The sequence below is a fragment of the Nuphar pumila genome, chromosome 12 (assembly GCF_984573655.1).
Source record: "Nuphar pumila chromosome 12, dmNupPumi1.hap1.1, whole genome shotgun sequence".
In the NCBI taxonomy this organism is placed as follows: domain Eukaryota; kingdom Viridiplantae; phylum Streptophyta; class Magnoliopsida; order Nymphaeales; family Nymphaeaceae; genus Nuphar; species Nuphar pumila.
In genome coordinates this window covers 7,104,473-7,123,370 of record NC_143260.1, presented here as the reverse complement: position 1 = coordinate 7,123,370, position 18,898 = coordinate 7,104,473, and the positions used below count along the sequence as shown (strand labels likewise).

The 18,898-nt window shown below is 34.5% G+C and overlaps 1 long non-coding RNA gene across 1 annotated transcript; it reads left to right on the top strand.

Moving 5' to 3' along the window:
* The first annotated feature begins 1,599 nt into the window (after positions 1 to 1,599).
* LOC149819827 (uncharacterized) lies at positions 1,600 to 4,516 on the top strand. Its single transcript, XR_016426862.1, has 3 exons — positions 1,600 to 1,912; positions 2,276 to 2,357; positions 3,440 to 4,516. It is a non-coding gene; the product is annotated as an uncharacterized LOC149819827 (long non-coding RNA).
* The last annotated feature ends 14,382 nt before the right edge of the window (positions 4,517 to 18,898 follow it).

Sequence of the window (18,898 nt, the reverse complement as noted above, 5' to 3'; positions counted from 1 at the left end):
TCGTCTGCTCTCGCCAGAGTACCTTTTGCCATCGTTTGCTGTCGTCGGAGCACCCTTTGTCATCGTTATCGTCTATTATCGTTGAAGAACCCTTTGTCGTCGTCTGTTCATGAGAAATAGTTGAACTATCAGAGAAATCAACATTTTGTCTATTATTCATCATGACACCAGGGTGCAAGCGTCAAACCGAGTAGACAGAGAATAGTAATTTATAACAAAGATAACGGTGGCAACGTCGAACTGAGTAGAGTAGCGATTTATAATAAAAATCAGATAAGAGAGTAACGATTTACAGTAGAAATCAGATCAGAGAGTAGCGATTTACAGTAGAAATCAGATAAGAGAGTATCAATTTATAGTAGAAATCAAATAAGGGAGTAGCAATTTAAAGTGACAATCAAATAATAGAGTAGCGATTTACAGTGGAAATCAGATCAAAGAGTAGAGATTTACAGTAGAACTCAGATAAGAGAGTAGCGATTTACAATAGAAATCAAATCAGAGAATAACGATTTACAGTTAAAATCAGATCAGAGAATAACGATTTACAAAAAAAATCAGATAAGAGAGTAGCAATTTACAGTAGAAATCAGATAACAGAGTAACGATTTACAGTAGAAATCAGGTTAGAGAGTAGCGATTTATAGTAGAAATCAGATAAGAGAGTAGTGATTTACAGTAGAAATTAGATAAGAGAATAATGATTTATAGTAGAAATCAGATCAGAGAGTAGCGATTTACAGTAAAAATGTGATTTGTAGTATAAATCGCTACTCTCTGATTTAATTCTTTACTGCAAACCATTACTCTCTTATCTGATTTCTACTGTAAATCGCTACTCTCTGATTTGATTTATACTGTAAATCGCTACTCTCTTATATGATTTCTACTGTAAATCACTTTTTTCAACAAAGAGAGAATAAAAAAACTACGGTCGCCCAGAGAGAAATCTTATTACTCTTTTCAACAGTTATAAGAGAAAAAGAAAAAAAAGAATTTATACAAGGCAAGGACAACAACCCTAAACATAAACAAGTCGGGTCTGATCTATAAAAAACTGAGTCTCAAACTTAAGCCCAAGAAAAATTTGTTTTGGAGGGTACTGCCCCCCAGAGACCCCTCGCTAAGGGCGGCCTCCTTTGGACCCCCGCCTGCTGACCGCGCAGCGAAACCCGCACTGGGGGAACCCCTGAACCCCCCTTTTCTAAGGAAAAAAACTATGAATCAGTCAGGAACGAGAAGACGACCATGGGTTGTAACACAAGCTAAAAACAAAAGCGACACGTGCAAATTTATTTACAAAGAGTGAGAGGACATTTTCATCCAACGCATATCTATCTTATGAGAGGATATTTACGGAAGAACATTTTCGTTAAAAGCATATCTACCCTTTTTATATGTTATTTTATTATAAAATCATTCTGGGCAACGGCATGTGAATTATCATGGGTCCCAAGTTATTCATCGTTACATGGAACATGCAAATTTGTGTTCTAGGAAGAACACACACCACGCCTACCGGTTTTCTTGAAAATGGCAAAATTATAAATTCCGGGCAATTGAAGGCCTTTATAAAGCAAGTACTCTGCAGGCCCGCCAAGCACCAACCGCCATCCACACGCTTATTTGAAAATTGTTGGCTTCTCTCTTTCACTCGCTACTACATGATCAAGAAACAGAAGAGACGTCTCTGGAAGCTCTCGCGGAGAGCATTCGTCTCCCCCCTTTCCCCTCGAGAACCAGAGACGATCTGCGATTCTTGGGCCATTCTAAACCCTAACTCGTCGTCCATGGCGTCCTTCGTCTGTGCGATTGTTTTGATCTCAGTGTGGTTTCTTGCTCGTTGAGGCAGGAGAACGCGGGGACGCGTGAGATTGATGTCGCGGAGTTCCAGACCGGTGTATCTCTCCTAGTAAGACAGTTTGATCGTTTACTATTTTCTTTTCCCCCAATCGATTTGTTTTTAGCATACACACCGCCTACCGGTTTTCTTGATTGTAATAAAATTCGTGTAGGAAATTCATGATCTATTGTGTTGATCTTCCTTTGGAATGATTTGTACTCAAACGAGGTTGTTTCGATTGGTGAATTGTAGGGTTTTTTGCGTTTTAGATTTTGCATGTTCTCTTCAAAGAAGTTCTGGGTTAAGTTAAGTGATGTATTTGTGTTGTTTGTGAAGGTTGACACGCTTTTGTAAATTGATTACGTTGTTAAGAGAGTCTTGGATGCTTTCTTGTTTGTCGATTCTAACCCTTCAAAATATTTATCTGACCAGGCAGTTCCTTCGTGAGGTTTATGATGGGAAGCTATTTATAAATTTGATGAAGGGTGTGGATTTGCCTGCCATGGATCCCTGGGTTGGTTCCTTTTCTTCTTTATCTTTATTGATTCATTTTGTTGAATCGCAGTTTGCTGTCTAATGGATTTGGAGAATGTAGACAGGTCTAAAACGTTTTTCATCTTTCTTTTATGTTGAAGCCGATTTTGAGTTGACCAATATGATTGCGTAGTAATCCGAGTGAATATTGGATGAGAAGTGTTAAAACTGTTGCTAAACCCGATGATCATGACAAACTAGACAGTGACCCTGCTAATTAACCTGGGTCAACATCTGCATTTTGATATCCTAAACAAATAAAATTATCTACCACAATGCACATTAACACCTACTCGGTCTTTGGACTTAGAAAAGCACTTTGGATGGAGTGAAAAGGAATCTTTACCATCTAGGGTAACTTCAGTAAGGCACTCAGACACCTTTGCATGGTTATGAAGATGCTACATCTTTAAGATGCTCGTTTCTTTTTATCATGGCCTCATGTGGACAGTATATTCACCTATACCACAGTTGCATGAGAAGCTATTAGTCTACTACATCATACCATGCCAGGTCACTCCTTTGATCCTATCAAAATATTGTTTTTTACAAGTAACATGTAGATTGTGGGCTTCAACTTAACACTCAAACTTCAATTGCCATATTCTACATATTTCATTTGTCTTGAGTCCTGAAAATGTCTAAATCATATATGGGTACAATCTATTTACTTTGTCAGTTGGAGTTTATATATATATATATATATGCCATTATCTTTATTATCTTTTTTCTATTTTTGTCTGGATCCTTGTCCGGTGTGGTGTAGCTAACCTCAGGCATTTTAGCCATCTGAGATTGAAATATGGGTTTGTAAATTCTGGTTCATCTCTTGATCATTAAAGAAAAATAAGCCATTAACACTGTTTGGGTGAGGTTTTTTTGTCAGTCTTTTTGACCAATTTATGTGGAAGTTCTGGGTGGCTCTGGGCTATATAATGTTTTTCTCAAAGAAATGCTATCATGTGAAACTAGTTTCTAACAAATGCATTTCTTACACTCATTGACAGTTCCAGTAATGTTCCATTTTGAAAATAATGCTACTTACTGATACAAAATTTCCAGGGAACAAGCGATCCTTATGTAGTAATACAATATGACAATCAGGTTGTGAAAAGCATGACAAAATGGGCTTAAGTTTCATACTATTACTTCTCAGCAGTCAGCACTAGTTGGTATGTCAGTGAAACTCAAAATTAGTTTCCTTTTTGAATCAGAATATTCTGGGTTCTGCAGAATTGCTTATTAATGCATGCTATTGGAAACATTTTATTCTATCTATGTTGCTTATAGTTTACCCTTTCCATGAAATCTTAAGCTTGATTTTCTTCAACAGGAAAGCTTATCAGTTTTTTTCTGAAAATTTTGGTGATTGGAGATCAAATTCTCTACCTAGGACTTGGGGCATCATTGTCTAACTTCATTTTATTACGCCATTATGAATGCCTTTATCAAATGTTCTATTTATCTATACTAAGAATGCTATTTATTGGGTTAAATGTGATATCATGGTCAGTAAAACTGCTATCAGCTGAAGGGTCCAGTTTGGCCATCAAAAGAAAAAAAAAGGGGCACTGTCTCCATTAAAAAAGGGGTATACTTGTGATTTGCACTCAACATCACAAATAAATCAACAAGTACTTCTATGTCGCTATATACATAGTATCGTGTTCAACAATAAGAAGTGTAAAAGTGTATATTACATGTTATAATGTTCAGGAACCAGTACTTTTGCGATGCCTACTATTAAAGGTATACAATTAGAAAAATACAAGATATAATAGTAACAGGATAAAAAGACTAACCTACCCCTACATAAACAGATAAATAGTTTTATTATGAAATGGCCCGGTATAAATACAAAACTAACCCTTAATTGATTTCTATGTCGATATATACATGGTATCGTGTTCAACAATAAGAACTGTGAAAGTATATATGACAAGATATGATGTTCAGCAACAAGTACTATGACGATGACTACTATTAGATGTACATAATCAGAAAAATACAAGAAATACAAAGTAATTGGTTAAAAAAATAAACCTACCCCTGTAGAAATAAATAAATAGTATAATTACCAAATGGTGAGGTAAAAAGGCAAAACTACCTCTTAAATTGATTTCTATGTTAATCTATATATCGTGCCGTGTTCAACAAGAAGTGTGGAAGTGTGAATGACAAGATCGATGTTCAACAATAAATATGTTTGTGATAACTACTATTAGATGTGTGAATGGCCAGCTATGATGTTCCACTAGTACTAAGGTTAAGATTACTATTAGAGGTATACCCTACAAAAGCAGAAAAATAGAAGACCTACATAATATCATGATAAAAAGACAAACCTATCCCTGCAAAACGAGATACGTAGTACGACTAGAAAGTGATGGGGTAAAAAGATGAAACTCCCATGAAAATGATTTCAATGTCGATGGATACATGGTATCGTGTTCAACAATAGGAAGTGTGAAAGTGTAAATAACAATATATGATGTTCAACAACAAGTACTATGGTGATGACTACTATTAGAGGTATACAATGAGATAAATACAAGAGATACATAGTAGCGGGGTAAAAAGACCAACCTACCCCTACATAAAGAGATAAATAGTTTCATAACAAAGTGATAGTGTAAAAATACAAAATTGCCATTTTAATTGATTTTTATTTCGATATATACATGGTATTGTGTTCAACAATAAGCGTGAAAGTGTATATAAGAAGATATAATGTTGAACAAGTACTACGACACTGACTACTATTAGAGGTATACAATCAGAAAATACAAGAGATACATACTAGCGTGGTAAACAGACTAACCTACCCCTACATAACGAGATAAATAGTTTCATTATTAAATGTTGGGATAAAAAGACAAAACTACCCCTTAAATTGATTTCTATGTCGATATATACATGTTATCGTGCTCAACAATAAGAAGTGTGAAAGTGTATTTGACAAGATATGATGTTCAACAACACGTACTATGATGATGACTACTATTAGGGGTATGCAATCAGAAAAATACAAGAGATACAAAGTAATTTGTTAAAAAGAAAAACCTACCCCTTCATAAAGAAATAAACAATACAATTACAAAATGCTGGGGTAAAAAGAGAAAACTACCCCTTAAATTGATTTCTATGTAGATATATACATCGTGCCCTGTTCAACAAGAAGGTGTTTACAATTGTGAATGACAAGATCGATGTTCTACAATAAGTATTTATGTGATGACTACTATTAGATGTTTGAATGACCAAATATGATGTTGAACTAGTACTAAGGTTAAGACTACTACTAGAGGTATACCCTACGAAATCAGAAAAATAGAGGAACTACATAATAGTGGGATAAAAAAACAAACCTATCCCATCAGAAACAGATAAACAGTATAATTGCAAAATGGTTGGGTAAAAAGACAAAACTACCCCTTGAATTGATTTCTATGTCGATATATACATGGTACCGTGTACCACAATAAGTGTGGAACTGTGTATGACAAGATATGATGTTCAATAAGACGTACTATGATGGTGAATACTATTAGAGGTATGCAATCAAAAAATGCAAAAGATACAAAGTAATTGGTTAGAAAGACAAACCTACCCCTGCAGAAATAAATAAATAGTAAAATTACAAAATGGTGGGGTAGAAAGAAAAAACAACCCCTTAAATTGATTTCTATGTCAATCTATACATCGTGCCTTGTTCAACTATAAGAGGTGTGGAAGTGTGAATGACGAGATCGATGTTCAACAATAAGTATGTTTGTGATGACTACTATTAGATGTTTGAATGACCCGATATGATGTTCAACTTGTACTAAGGTTAAGACTACTACTAGAGGTATACCCTACGAAATCAGAAAAAATGGAAGAATTGCATAATAGTGGGATAAAATAACAAACCTATCCTTGCAGAAAGAGATAAGTAGTACGACTAGACATTGATGGGGTAAAAAGATGAAACTAGCCATGAAAATGATTTCAATGTCGATGGATGCATGGTATCGTGTTCAACAATAGGAAGTGGGAAAGTGTGAATAACAATATATGATGTTCAACAACAAGTACTATGGTGATGACCACTATTAGATGTATACAATTTAAAAAATACAATAGATACATAGTAATGGGGTAAAAAGACTAACCTACCCCTACATAAAGAGATAAATAGTTTTATTATGAAATGGTTGGGTAAAAATACAAAACTACCCTTAATTCGATTTGTATGTCGATATATACCTGGTATCGTGTTCAACATTAAGAAGTGTGAAAGTGTATATTACAAGATATGATGTTCAACGACAAGTACTACTATTAGAGGTATACAATCCCAGAAATACAAGACATACAATGTAATTGGTTAAAAAGGCAAACCTACCCTTGCAGAAATAAATAAATAGTAAAATTACAAAATGGAGTAAAAAGACAAAACTACCCATTGAATTGATTTCTGCGTAGATCTATACATCGTGATGTGTTTAATAAGAACTAAGAAGAGGTATGGAAGTGTGAATGACGAGATCGATGTTCAACAATAACAATGGTTGTGATGACTACTATTAGATGTGTGAATGACCAAATATGATGTTCAACTAGTGCTAAGGTTAAAAATACTATTAGAGGTATAACTGACGAAATCAGAAAAACAAAACAACTACATACTAGCGGGATAAAATGACAAACCTATCCTTGTAAAAAGAGAAATATGACCACTAGAAAGTGATGGGATAAAAATACAAAACAACCACTTAAATTGATTTCTATATCGATATATACATGGTATCGTGTTCAACAATAAGAAGTGTGATAGTGTATACGACAATATATGATGTTCATCAAGTATTATGGTGATTACTAATATTAGGGGTATAAATCAGAAAAATACAAGAGATATATAGTAGCCGTGTAAAAAGACTAACCTACCCCTACATGAAGAGACAAGTAGTTTCATTACGAAATTGTGCAATAAAAATACACAATTACCCCTTGAATTGATTTCTATGTTGATATATACATGGTATCGTGTTCAATAATAATAAGTGTGAAAGTGCATATGACAAGAGATGTTTAACAACCAATACTATGATGATGACTACTATTAGAGGTATACTGTAGGAAAAATACAAGAGACACATAGTAGCAGGATAAAAATACAAACCTTCCCCGAGAGAAATAATTAAATAATATAATTACGAAATGCTGCCCTTAAATTGATTTCTATGTCGATCTATACGTCGTGCCCTATTCAACAAGAAGAGATATGAAAGTGTTAATGACAAGATCGATGTTCAACAATAAGTATGTTTGTGATGACTATTAATGGATGTGTGAATGACCAGATATGATGTTCAACTATTACTAAGGTTAAGACTACTACTAGAGGTATACCCTACGAAATCAGAAAAATAGAAGAACTACATAATAGTGAGATAAAAAGACAAACCTATCCCATCAGAAAGAGATAAATAGTACGACTAAAAAGTGATGGGGTAAAAAGATAAAACTACCCTGGAAAATGATTTCAATGTCGATGTATACATGGTATCGTGTTCATTAATAAGAAGTTCAAAACTGTAAATTACAATATATGATATTCAACAAGTACTATGGTGATGACTACTATTTGAGGTATACAATCAGAAAAATCAAGAGATATATAATAGCGGGGTAAAAAGACTAACCTACCCCTATATAATTAGATAAATTGTTTCATTACGAAATGGTGGGATAAAAATACAATACTACTACTTAAATTGATTTCTATATCGATATATACATAGTATCGTGTTCAACAATAAGCTGTGTAAAAGTGTATATTACAAGTTCTGATGTTCAGGAACAAGTACTTTGACGATGACTACTATTAGAGGTATACAATTGCAAAACTACAAGAGATAATAGTTACGAGGTAAAAAGACTAACCTACCCCTACATAAACAGATAAATAGTTTTATTATGAAATGGCCCGGTATAAATACAAAACTAACCCTTAATTGATTTCTATGTCGATATATACATCGTGTTGTGTTAAACAAGAAGAGGTGTCGAAGTGTGAAGGACAAAATCGATGTTCCACAATAAGTATGTTTGTGATGACAACTATCAGATGTGTGAATGACCAAATATGATGTTCAACCAGTACTAAGGTTCAGACTACTATTAGAGGTGTATCCTCCGAAATCAGAAAAACAGAACTACATACTAGCAGGATAAAAAGACAAACCTATCCTTTTAGTAAAGTGATGGGATAAAATTACAAAAAATCCCTTAGGTTGATTTCTATGTCGATATATACATGGTATCTTGTTCAACAATAAGAAGTGTGAAAGTGTATATGAAAATATATGATGCTCAACAACAAGTACTATGGTGATGACTACTATTAGAGAGATACAATAAAAAAAATACAAAATATACATAGTAGCTGGGCAAAATGACTAACCTACCCCTACATAAAGAGCTAAATAGTTTCATTACGAAATTGTGGGGTAAAAGTACAAAACTACCCCTTAAATTGATTTCTATATCGATATATACATGGTATCGTGTTCAATAACAAGAAGCGTGAATTTGTATATGACAAGAGATGATGTTCAACAAGTGCTGTGACAATGACTACTATTAGAGGTATACAATAAGAAAAATACAGGGGATACATAGTAGCAGGGTAAAAAGACAAACCTACCTCTGGAGAAATAAATAAATAGTATAATTACGTAATGCTGGGGAAAAGAGACAAAACTACCCCTTAAATTGATTTCTATGTCAATCTACATATCGTGCCGTGTTCAACAAGAAGTGTGGAAGTGTGAATGACAAAATCGATGTTCAACAATAATTATGTTTGTGATGACTACTATTACATGTGTGTATGGCCAGATATGATGTTCTACTAGTACTAAGGTCAAGACTACTATTAGAGGTATACCCTACAAAAGCAGAAAAGTAGAATACCTACTTAATATCGGGATAAAAAGACAAACCTATCCTTGCAGAAAGAGATAAGTAGTACGACTAAAAAGTGATGGCGTAAAAAGATGAAACTACCCTTGAAAATGATTTCAATGTCGATGGATACATGGTATCGTGTTCAACAATAGGAAGTGTGATAGTGTAAATAACAATATATGATGTTCAACAACAAGTACTATGGTGATGACTACTATTAGAGGTATACAATGAGATAAATACAAGGGATACATAGTAGCAGGGTAAAAAGACTAACCTACCCCTATATAAAGAGATAAATAGTTCCATAACAAAGTCATAGTGTAAAAATAAAAAATTGCCGTTTAAATTGATTTTTATTTCGATATATACATGGTATTGTGTTCAACAATAAGTGTGAAAGTGTATATAAGAAGATATAATGTTGAACAACAAGTACTACGATGATGACTACTATTAGAGGTATACAATCAGAAAAATACAAGCGATACATACTAGCGTGGCAGACTGACTGACCTACCTACCCCTACATAACGAGATAAGTTGTTTCATTATGAAATGTTGGGATAAAAAGACAAAACTACCCCTTAAATTGATTTCTATGTCGACATATACATGTTATCGTGTTCAACAAGAAGTGTGAAAGTGTATTTGACAAGATATGATGTTCAATAACACGTACCATGATGATGACTACTATTAGGGGTATGCAATCTGAAAAATACAAGAGACACAAAGTAATTGGTTAAAAAGAAAAACCTACCCCTTCATAAAGAAATAAACAGTACAATTACAAAATGCTGGGGTAAAAAGAGAAAAATACCCCTTAAATTGATTTCTATGCAGATCTATACATCGCGCCCTGTTCAACAAGAAAATGTTTACAAGTGTGAATGACAAGATCGATGTTCTACAATAAGTATATCTGTGATGACTACTATTAGATGTTTGAATGACCAAATATGATGTTGAACTAGTACTAAGGATAAGACTACTACTAGAGGTATACCCTACAAAAGGAGAATAATAGAAGACCTATATAATAGTGGGGTAGAAAGCCAAACCTATCCCATCAGAAAGAGAAATAGTACGACTAGAAAGTGATGGGGTAAAAAGATAAAACTACCCATGAAAATGATTTCAATGTCGATGTATACATGGTATCGTGTTCAACAATAAGTGTGAATAATAATATATAATGTTGAACAAGTACTATGGTGATGACTACTATTGGAGGTATACAATTAGAAAAGTACAATGGATATATAGTAGGCGGGTAAAAAGACTAACCTTGCACTGCATAAAGAGAAATAGTTTCATTATGAAATGGTGGAGTAAAAATACAAAACTACCCCTTAAATTCATTTGTATGTCGATATATACGTGGTATTGTGTTCAACATTAAGAAGTGTGAAAGTGTATATGACAAGATTTGATGTTCAACAACAAGTACTATGCCGATGACTACTATTACATGTATACAATCTGAAAAATACAAGAAATACAAAGTAATTGGTTAACACGACAAACATACCCCTTTAGAAATAAATAAATAGTACAATTACAAAATGGTGGGATAAAAAGGCAAAAGTACCCCTTAAATTGATTTCAATGTCAATCTATACATCGTGTCGTGTTCAACAAGAAGAGGTGCGGAAGTGTGAATGACAAGATCGATCTTCAACAATAACTATGTTTGTGATGACTACTATTGGATGTGTGAATGACCAGATATGACATTCCACTAGTACTAAGGTTAAGAGTACTATTAGAGGCATACCCTACGAAAGGAAAAAAATAGAAGACCTACATAATAACAGGATAAAAAGATAGACCTATCCCTGCAGAAAGAGATAAGTAGTAGGACTAGAAAGTGATGGGGTAAAAAGATGAAACTACCCATGAAAATGATTTCAATGTCGATGTATACATGGTATTGTGTGAAAGTGTGAAAAACAATACATGATGTTCAACAACAAGTACTATGGTGATGACTTCCATTAGATGTATAAAATAAAAAAAATACAATAGATACATAATAGCGGGGTAAAAAGACTAACCTACCCCTACATAAAGAGATAAATAGTTTCATTACAAAATGGTGGGGTTAAAATACAAAACTACCCCTTAAACTGATTTGTTTGTCGATATGTGCATGGAATCGTGTTCAACATTAAAAAGTTTAAAAGTGTATATGACAAGATATGATGCTCAACAACAAGTACTACTATTAGAGGTATACAATCAGAAAAATACAAGTGGTACAAAGTAAATAGTTAAAAAGACAAACCTACCCCTGCAGAAAGAAATAAATAGTAAAATTTTAAAATGGTGGGGTAAAAAGACAAAACTACCCCTCGAATTGATTTCTATGTAGATCTATACATCATGATGTGTTCAACAAGAAGAGGTGTGGAAGTGTGAATGACAAAATCGATGTTCAACAATAAGTATGTTTGTGATGACAACTTTCAGATGTGTGAACGACGAAATATGATGTTCAACTAGTACTAAGGTTAGGACTACTATTAGAGGTATACCCTACGAAATTAGAAAAACAGAAAAACTACATACTAGCGGGATAAAAAGACAAACCTATCCTTAAAACAGAGAAATATAACGACTAGAAATTGATGAAATAAAATTACTAAACAACCCCTTAAGTTGATTTCTATGTCGATATATACATGGTATCGTGTTCACCAATAACAAGTGTGAAAGTGTATAAGACAATATATGTTGCTCAAAAGATACATAGTAGCTGGGTAAAATGACTAACCTACCCCTACATGAAGAGCTAAATAGTTTCATTACGAAATTGTGGGGTAAAAATACAAAACTATCCCTTAAATTGATTTTTATATCGATATATACTTGGTATCATGTTCAATAGCAAGAAGTGTGAAAGTGTATAAGACAAGAGATGATGTTCAACTACAAGTGTTGTGACGATGACTACTATTAGAGGTATACAATAAGAAAAATACAAGAGATACATAGTAGTTGGGTAAAAAGACAAACCTACCCCTATAGAAATAAGTAAATAGTATAATTACGAAATGTTGGGGGTAAAGAGACAAAAGTACCCCTTAAATTGATTTCTATGTCAATCTATTTATCGTGCCGTGTTCAACAAGAAGTGTGGAAGTGTGAATTACAAGATCGATGTTCAACAATAATTATGTTTGTGATGACTACTATTAGATGTGTGAATGGCCAGATATGATGTTCCCCTAGTACTAAGGTTAAGACTACTATTAGAGGTATACCCTACAAAAGCAGAAAAATAAAAGAGCTACATAATATCGAGATAAAAAGACCAACCTATCCTTGCAGAAAGAGATAAGTAGTACGACTAAAAAGTGATGGCGTAAAAAGATGAAACTACCCTTGAAAATGATTTCAATGTCGATGGATACATGGTATCGTGTTCAACAATAGGAAGTGTGATAGTGTAAATAACAATATATGATGTTCAACAACAATTTCTATGGTGATGACTACTATTAGAGGTATACAATGAGATAAATACAAGGGATACATAGTAGCAGGGTAAAAAGACTAACCTACCCCTATATAAAGAGATAAATAGTTCCATAACAAAGTCATAGTGTAAAAATAAAAAATTGCCGTTTAAATTGATTTTTATTTCGATATATACATGGTATTGTGTTCAACAATAAGTGTGAAAGTGTATATAAGAAGATATAATGTTGAACAACAGGTACTACGACGATGACTACTATTAGAGGTATACAATCCGAAAAATACAAGAGTTACATACTAGCGTGGTAAACAGACTAACCTATCCCTACATAACGAGATAAATGGTTTCATTATGAAATGTTGGGATAAAAAGACAAAACTGTCCCTTAAATTGATTTCTATGTCGATATATACATGCTATCAATAAGAAGTGTGAAAGTGTATTTGACAAGATATGATGTTCAACAAGACATACTATTATGATGACTACTTTTGGGGGTTTGCAATTAGAAAAATACTTGAGATACAAAGTAATTCGTTAAAAAGAAAAACCTACCCCTGCATAAAGAAATAAATTACAAAATGCTGGGGTAAAAAGTGGAAACTACCCCTTAAATTGATTTCTATGTAGATCTATACATCGTGCCCTGTTCAACAAGAAAGATGTTTACAAGTGTGAATGACAAGTTCGATGTTCTACAATAAGTATTTATGTGATGACTATGATTAGTTTTTTGAATGACGAAATATGTTGTTGAACCAGAGTTACCGGAAACGCATATGCATAAGGGGAAGCGCGCTTCCCCGAGACGCGCTTCGGAAGTGCGAAACGCGACGCTTCTGAAACGCATAGGGAAGCGCATGTAAAAAAGAAGCGCATCCCCCTTTAAAGGGAAGCGCGTCCCCCTTTAAAGGGGGACACACTTCTCTTTATAGGGGGACGCGTCCCCCTTTAAAGGGGGACGCGTCCCACTTTAAAAGGGGACGCGTTTCCCTTTAAAGGAAAACACGTCCCCCTTTAAAGGGAATCGCGTCCCCCTTTAAAGGGTGACATGTTTACGAAATACCATTTTTACCCTTTTTCAAAACGAAATTGACACGTGAAAAACAAGAAACTAAAAAAAAAATTTCTGAATAAGATCAAAACAGACATTTTAAAAAAATCGTGAAAACTTAAGAACGAAGGCTCAGGGTTTTGCTTTTTCACCCGACTCCTCTCTCTCTCATTTTCGGCCACCGACGACCGACGACCTCCGACGATCGGTGACCTTCGACGATCTGCGACCTCCGACGATCTGCGACCTCCGACGATCTGCGACCTCCGACGATCGACGACCTCCGACGATCTGCGACCTCCGACGATCGGCGACCTCTGACGATCTGCTACCTCCGTCAATCTGCTACCTTTGACGATCGGCGACCTCCTCCTTTGTTGACATCCGAAGACCTCGATCGACGTTGGCAATGTCTCTGTTCAGGTATGTTCCTCTCTCTTCCACTGACGTCCGACGACCTCTCTCTTTCGATTCGCTTGAGGTCATCCAAAATTTGTTGTGAGAGGAACTGAGGTGTATGCCTCTCACAACACTGCTTGAGAGTCTCACGTTGTGAGAGACGTACGCCTCAGTACCTGAGGCGTACGCCTCAGAGGCGAAGCACAGGCTCAACGCCTTGCTTCGGCTCATCGCATTTAACAACTTTTCCTCGAACCCCCGACTCTCACACAAATTTTTTTTTGCTACACCCCTGTTTGCCCCTCCCCCACATGAATCTTAGCTACGCCACTGCACTGAATCGATGAGGCGAAGCGAGGCGTTGAGCCTGCGCTTCGCCTCTCACAACACTGGTTCAGGGGCAGCGTCCCCGATTTTTTTTGACATAAAATAAAAAATGGCTACAATTATTAATAAAAATCTATTTCATATGGGCAAATCGAACTATTTGCTGCAGTCAGGGCTGGGTAGGATTGGGCTGGGCTACAAAAATGGATAAAAATCTATTTCATATGGAATCAGGGCTGGGCTAGCCGGCTAGGACTGGGCTTTTAAAATAAATAACTGTTACGGTAGCCTCCCGAAACAGTTATTTATTTTTTATTTTTTAAAAGCCCAGTCCTAGCCCAACCCTGATTCCATATGAAATAGATTTTGATCCATTTTTGTAGCCCAGCCCAGTACCCAGCGTCCTCGTTTTTTTTTTTTGAGATAAAATAAAAATGGCTACAATTATTAATAAAAATCTATTTCATATGGACAAATCAAACTATTTGCTGCAGTCAGGGTTGGGCTACAAAAATGGATAAAAATCTATTTCATATGGAATCAGAGCTGGGCTAGGAATGAGCTTTTAATTTTTTTTTTAACTGGACCGGGAGGCCCATATTTTTCTTTGATGAAGAGTTTTCGAGTGATATAGGGCTGGTGTCTGACTTGTGTGGTGTGAGGTTCAACTCGTGAGTAGAGGTTTGATTTCTTCATTCTCTCTAGAAAGTACATTTAGGGAACAGGGGATTGTTAGAGACTATTTGTTTCATTTTCCCGTTGCAATAACATGATGGTCTTTATCTTTTGTGTTATCAATATGATGATCATTTATATTCTTATTGGTTGAGAAACATTTCACATTTTGTGGTTTAACTGAGTTTATTTAGTCATCTTTTTTAGAAATAAGGGTTAATGCAGTATTTTTTTGTCATTCTTGTAGGTTTTAACTTTTAAGTCATTTTGACGATTGCTTGAATCTTGATTCGATTGACTGGATCACTTTTATTATTCTTTTACTATTGGATATATATGGATTATTGATTTATTGTTTTCAATTTCAAAGTCAATGAAAAACATGTTCTGCCTCCACAAGTTGTCTTATGGTTTCATTATGGTGTTTGATCTTGCAGACTTCTAGAATCTATTCTCTCCTTGATCTCTTGAAGTGATTTTGCTTTATGTGAATTCTGAACTTACATGTTGATCAAGTGAACAAGCATGATAAAAGAAACAAAACAAAAGAGATACTTATAAGTATCCTATAATATATAAAAAATATATTATAGGAAAATTCTTGAATTCATATTATAAAAACATATTATACAAAATGTATACCAAGCATGATTGAGCTTATCATCCCTATTAAGTATGAATTCTTTGATATACCGAGCGTGGGCACACCCAGGCTCGACTCATTTACTCTATCAGAAGAGTGGGGCAACTAGTATGCTGCAGCTAGTTGTTTAAAATTTCAAATAAATATCATTATTGCTAGTAACAGTCGGCCAATATGAATTTTATTTTTCTTCGTTGTTATGTTATCTTATTTTGGCATTTTTTCATAAATACAAACTTTTGAAAGATTTTTTTTTTTTAAATTTTGTTTGTTTTATCATAGTATATTATAGAATCATAGATCTTTCACCTCCTTAAATGATGTTTATTTATTTGTTTTAGTAATTGGTAAATTATGAGTAATGATTTGTGTTCTTCACTCTCCATCATTTACTGTTAATAATAGCTTTTTTAAAGTGTTTTAGGCTGATTCTTATACTTTTATGATGCAGATATATTTGCATGTTCTTTGCTTCATTAATGACCATCTCAAGCTATGATCACGATAATTCTTATGACGATGGCGATTCTTTGTACAATTTGGAGCATGAATCATCTAGTGGTGTTAAGAAGGGCAAGAAGAGGTCTTCTGCTTGTCCATATCAGTTTGAGGACATAAACGAAAATTGTTTTGATGAGGAAGATGAAGAATATGACTTGGATGACTACTATTCTGAAGATGACCAAGATGATGAACCACCTAGCATGCATAAAACAACAGTGCTATGGCGCCATGTATTGAAACAAAAAAAGAGTGGGCAAGGAAAGCAAGGTGGAACCCAAGTTTTTATATGTAGGCACTGCAAAAATATTTATCATGGGTCATATACTCGAGTTTTTGCACATCTCATGGGATCTCCAAAGGGACAAAGTGATGGGATTACCTTTTGCCCTGTAGTTGAAAAAAAATGCAGAATTGACAAAAAAAAATTAAAAGGCAAGTTCGTCGAGTGGAGGTTTCATCAAGTGCATTTGAGTTGAGGAGATCAAGAATTGATACTCCGAAGAAGCCTATTAGTATGACTACATCATCTAGTGGAAGCCGAAAAACAGTTGATATTCGTGATACCTTTAAAAAGGTAGAAAGAGATGATGTAGATCACAAAATTATCAGATTTTTGTGTGCAAATGGCATACCTTTCAATGTGCTTCGATCACCATATTGGGAAGAGATGATATCTGCAGTTAGTAAAGTGCCCGGATATAAACCCCCTATCATATGAAAAAGCGCGAACAACGTTGCTTGACAGTGAAAAAGAGTGTGCTCACAGGGAGTTAAATGAATTTCGAGAAAAGTTTGAGGAGTTTGGAGTTTCCATTGTCTCAGGCGGTTGGACAAATATCAAGAACAAACACTTGATAAATATACTTGCCTTAAACTGTTTTGGCTCGATGTTCTTATATGCAAGCGATCTTTCTAATGTGCAACAGTCAGCTGCAAACATTGCAGAGTTTTTGAAGACGGGAGTTAAACTTGTGGGGCCTTCTAATGTAGTCCAAGTGATTACAGACAATGCAACAAATTGCAAGTTAGCAGGTGAAGAATTAAAACAAACGTACAAGTATATTTTTTGGTCACCTTGTGTTGTGCACACACTTAATTTGATCTTCAAGGATTTGGCACATGAGTTTCATTGGTTGAGAAAAACATATTTGCAGAGTAAAGAAATTGTGAAGTATATCACAAATCATTCAAAAGCACTAGCAATCTTTAGAAGCAATGAAAAATTAGAATTAATAAAGATTGCAAAAACAAGGTTTGCTTCACATTATACTACTTTGAAACGCTTGCTTGATGTGAGGGAGAGCTTAAGGCTCACAGTAATTTCAGATAGATGGAGCGATTGGAAGTAATCATGCATAGATGAAATTATGAAAAAAGGGCTGTTAAAACAGAAACAACTGTTCTCGATGAAGAATATTGAGATTCTGTACGTTTAGCATTATTGATTACAAAACCCATCTATAAGATGATTAAATTTTGTGATCAGGAAGGCCCTATAATTGATGAAATGTATGAAGGCATGAACAACATGTTGGGGGAAATCAAAGACAATCTAAAAGGACAACCAAATTTATATGAAAAGATTCATAAGATTGTCTCAAATAGATGAGATAGAATGAATGTGCCTCTCCATAGTCTAGCCCACATGCTTACTCCAAAATATTATGAGTCGGAGTATCTCAAAATCCCAGCAGCAGGAAGGGTCAAACGAGTTTCTCCTGGTAAAAATTTAATTCTATCTATTTAATAAAGTTTAAAGTTAAATGATTTAATTATTTTATTATTTCATTTGCATTTTCTTGTTATAGTTACTAAACATTTTTTTTTGCAGAAAAGGATAATGATATCTTAGACAGTGCAATGCTCGCGCTTGAAGTCATATCTTCTGGAAATGAAGAGTTATCTACACTTTATAGGCCACAACTTGTGGCTTTTGCATCAAGAAGTGGAAGATTTAGCCGAAATGCAGCACAAATAGATGCACTGAATCCTACAATGTCAGTGCTTAATTGGTGGCATTTTTATGGTGGTGATACACCAAAGTTGAGAGCATTAGCCATCAAGGTTTTATCTCAACCTATTAGTACATCTTCTGTAGAAAGAGTGTGGAGCACCTATAGTTACATTCACAATGTTAAAAGAAATATGCTCAATGAAGATCGTGCTGATACCTTAGTGTATATTCATTCCAATCTTCGATTAATTGATAGGTATAATTAAATTGTGTTGTACTTTTGTTTTGGTATTTTTTTTTTCTTTTTTTATCATTGATTGTTTATTAGCATTCATATTTTATATTCTTGTTATAAAAGGTGCAACAATCGCTATAAAAAAGGGCCTAGTCGAAAATGAGATATTAATCCAGAACTTTCTATTGTAGAAGAAAATACGTTGATATTAGAGGATATGCGATGGAGAGATTTGGATGATAGTGCACAATAATCAAGTACTATTTCCAAATCCAAACATAAAGAT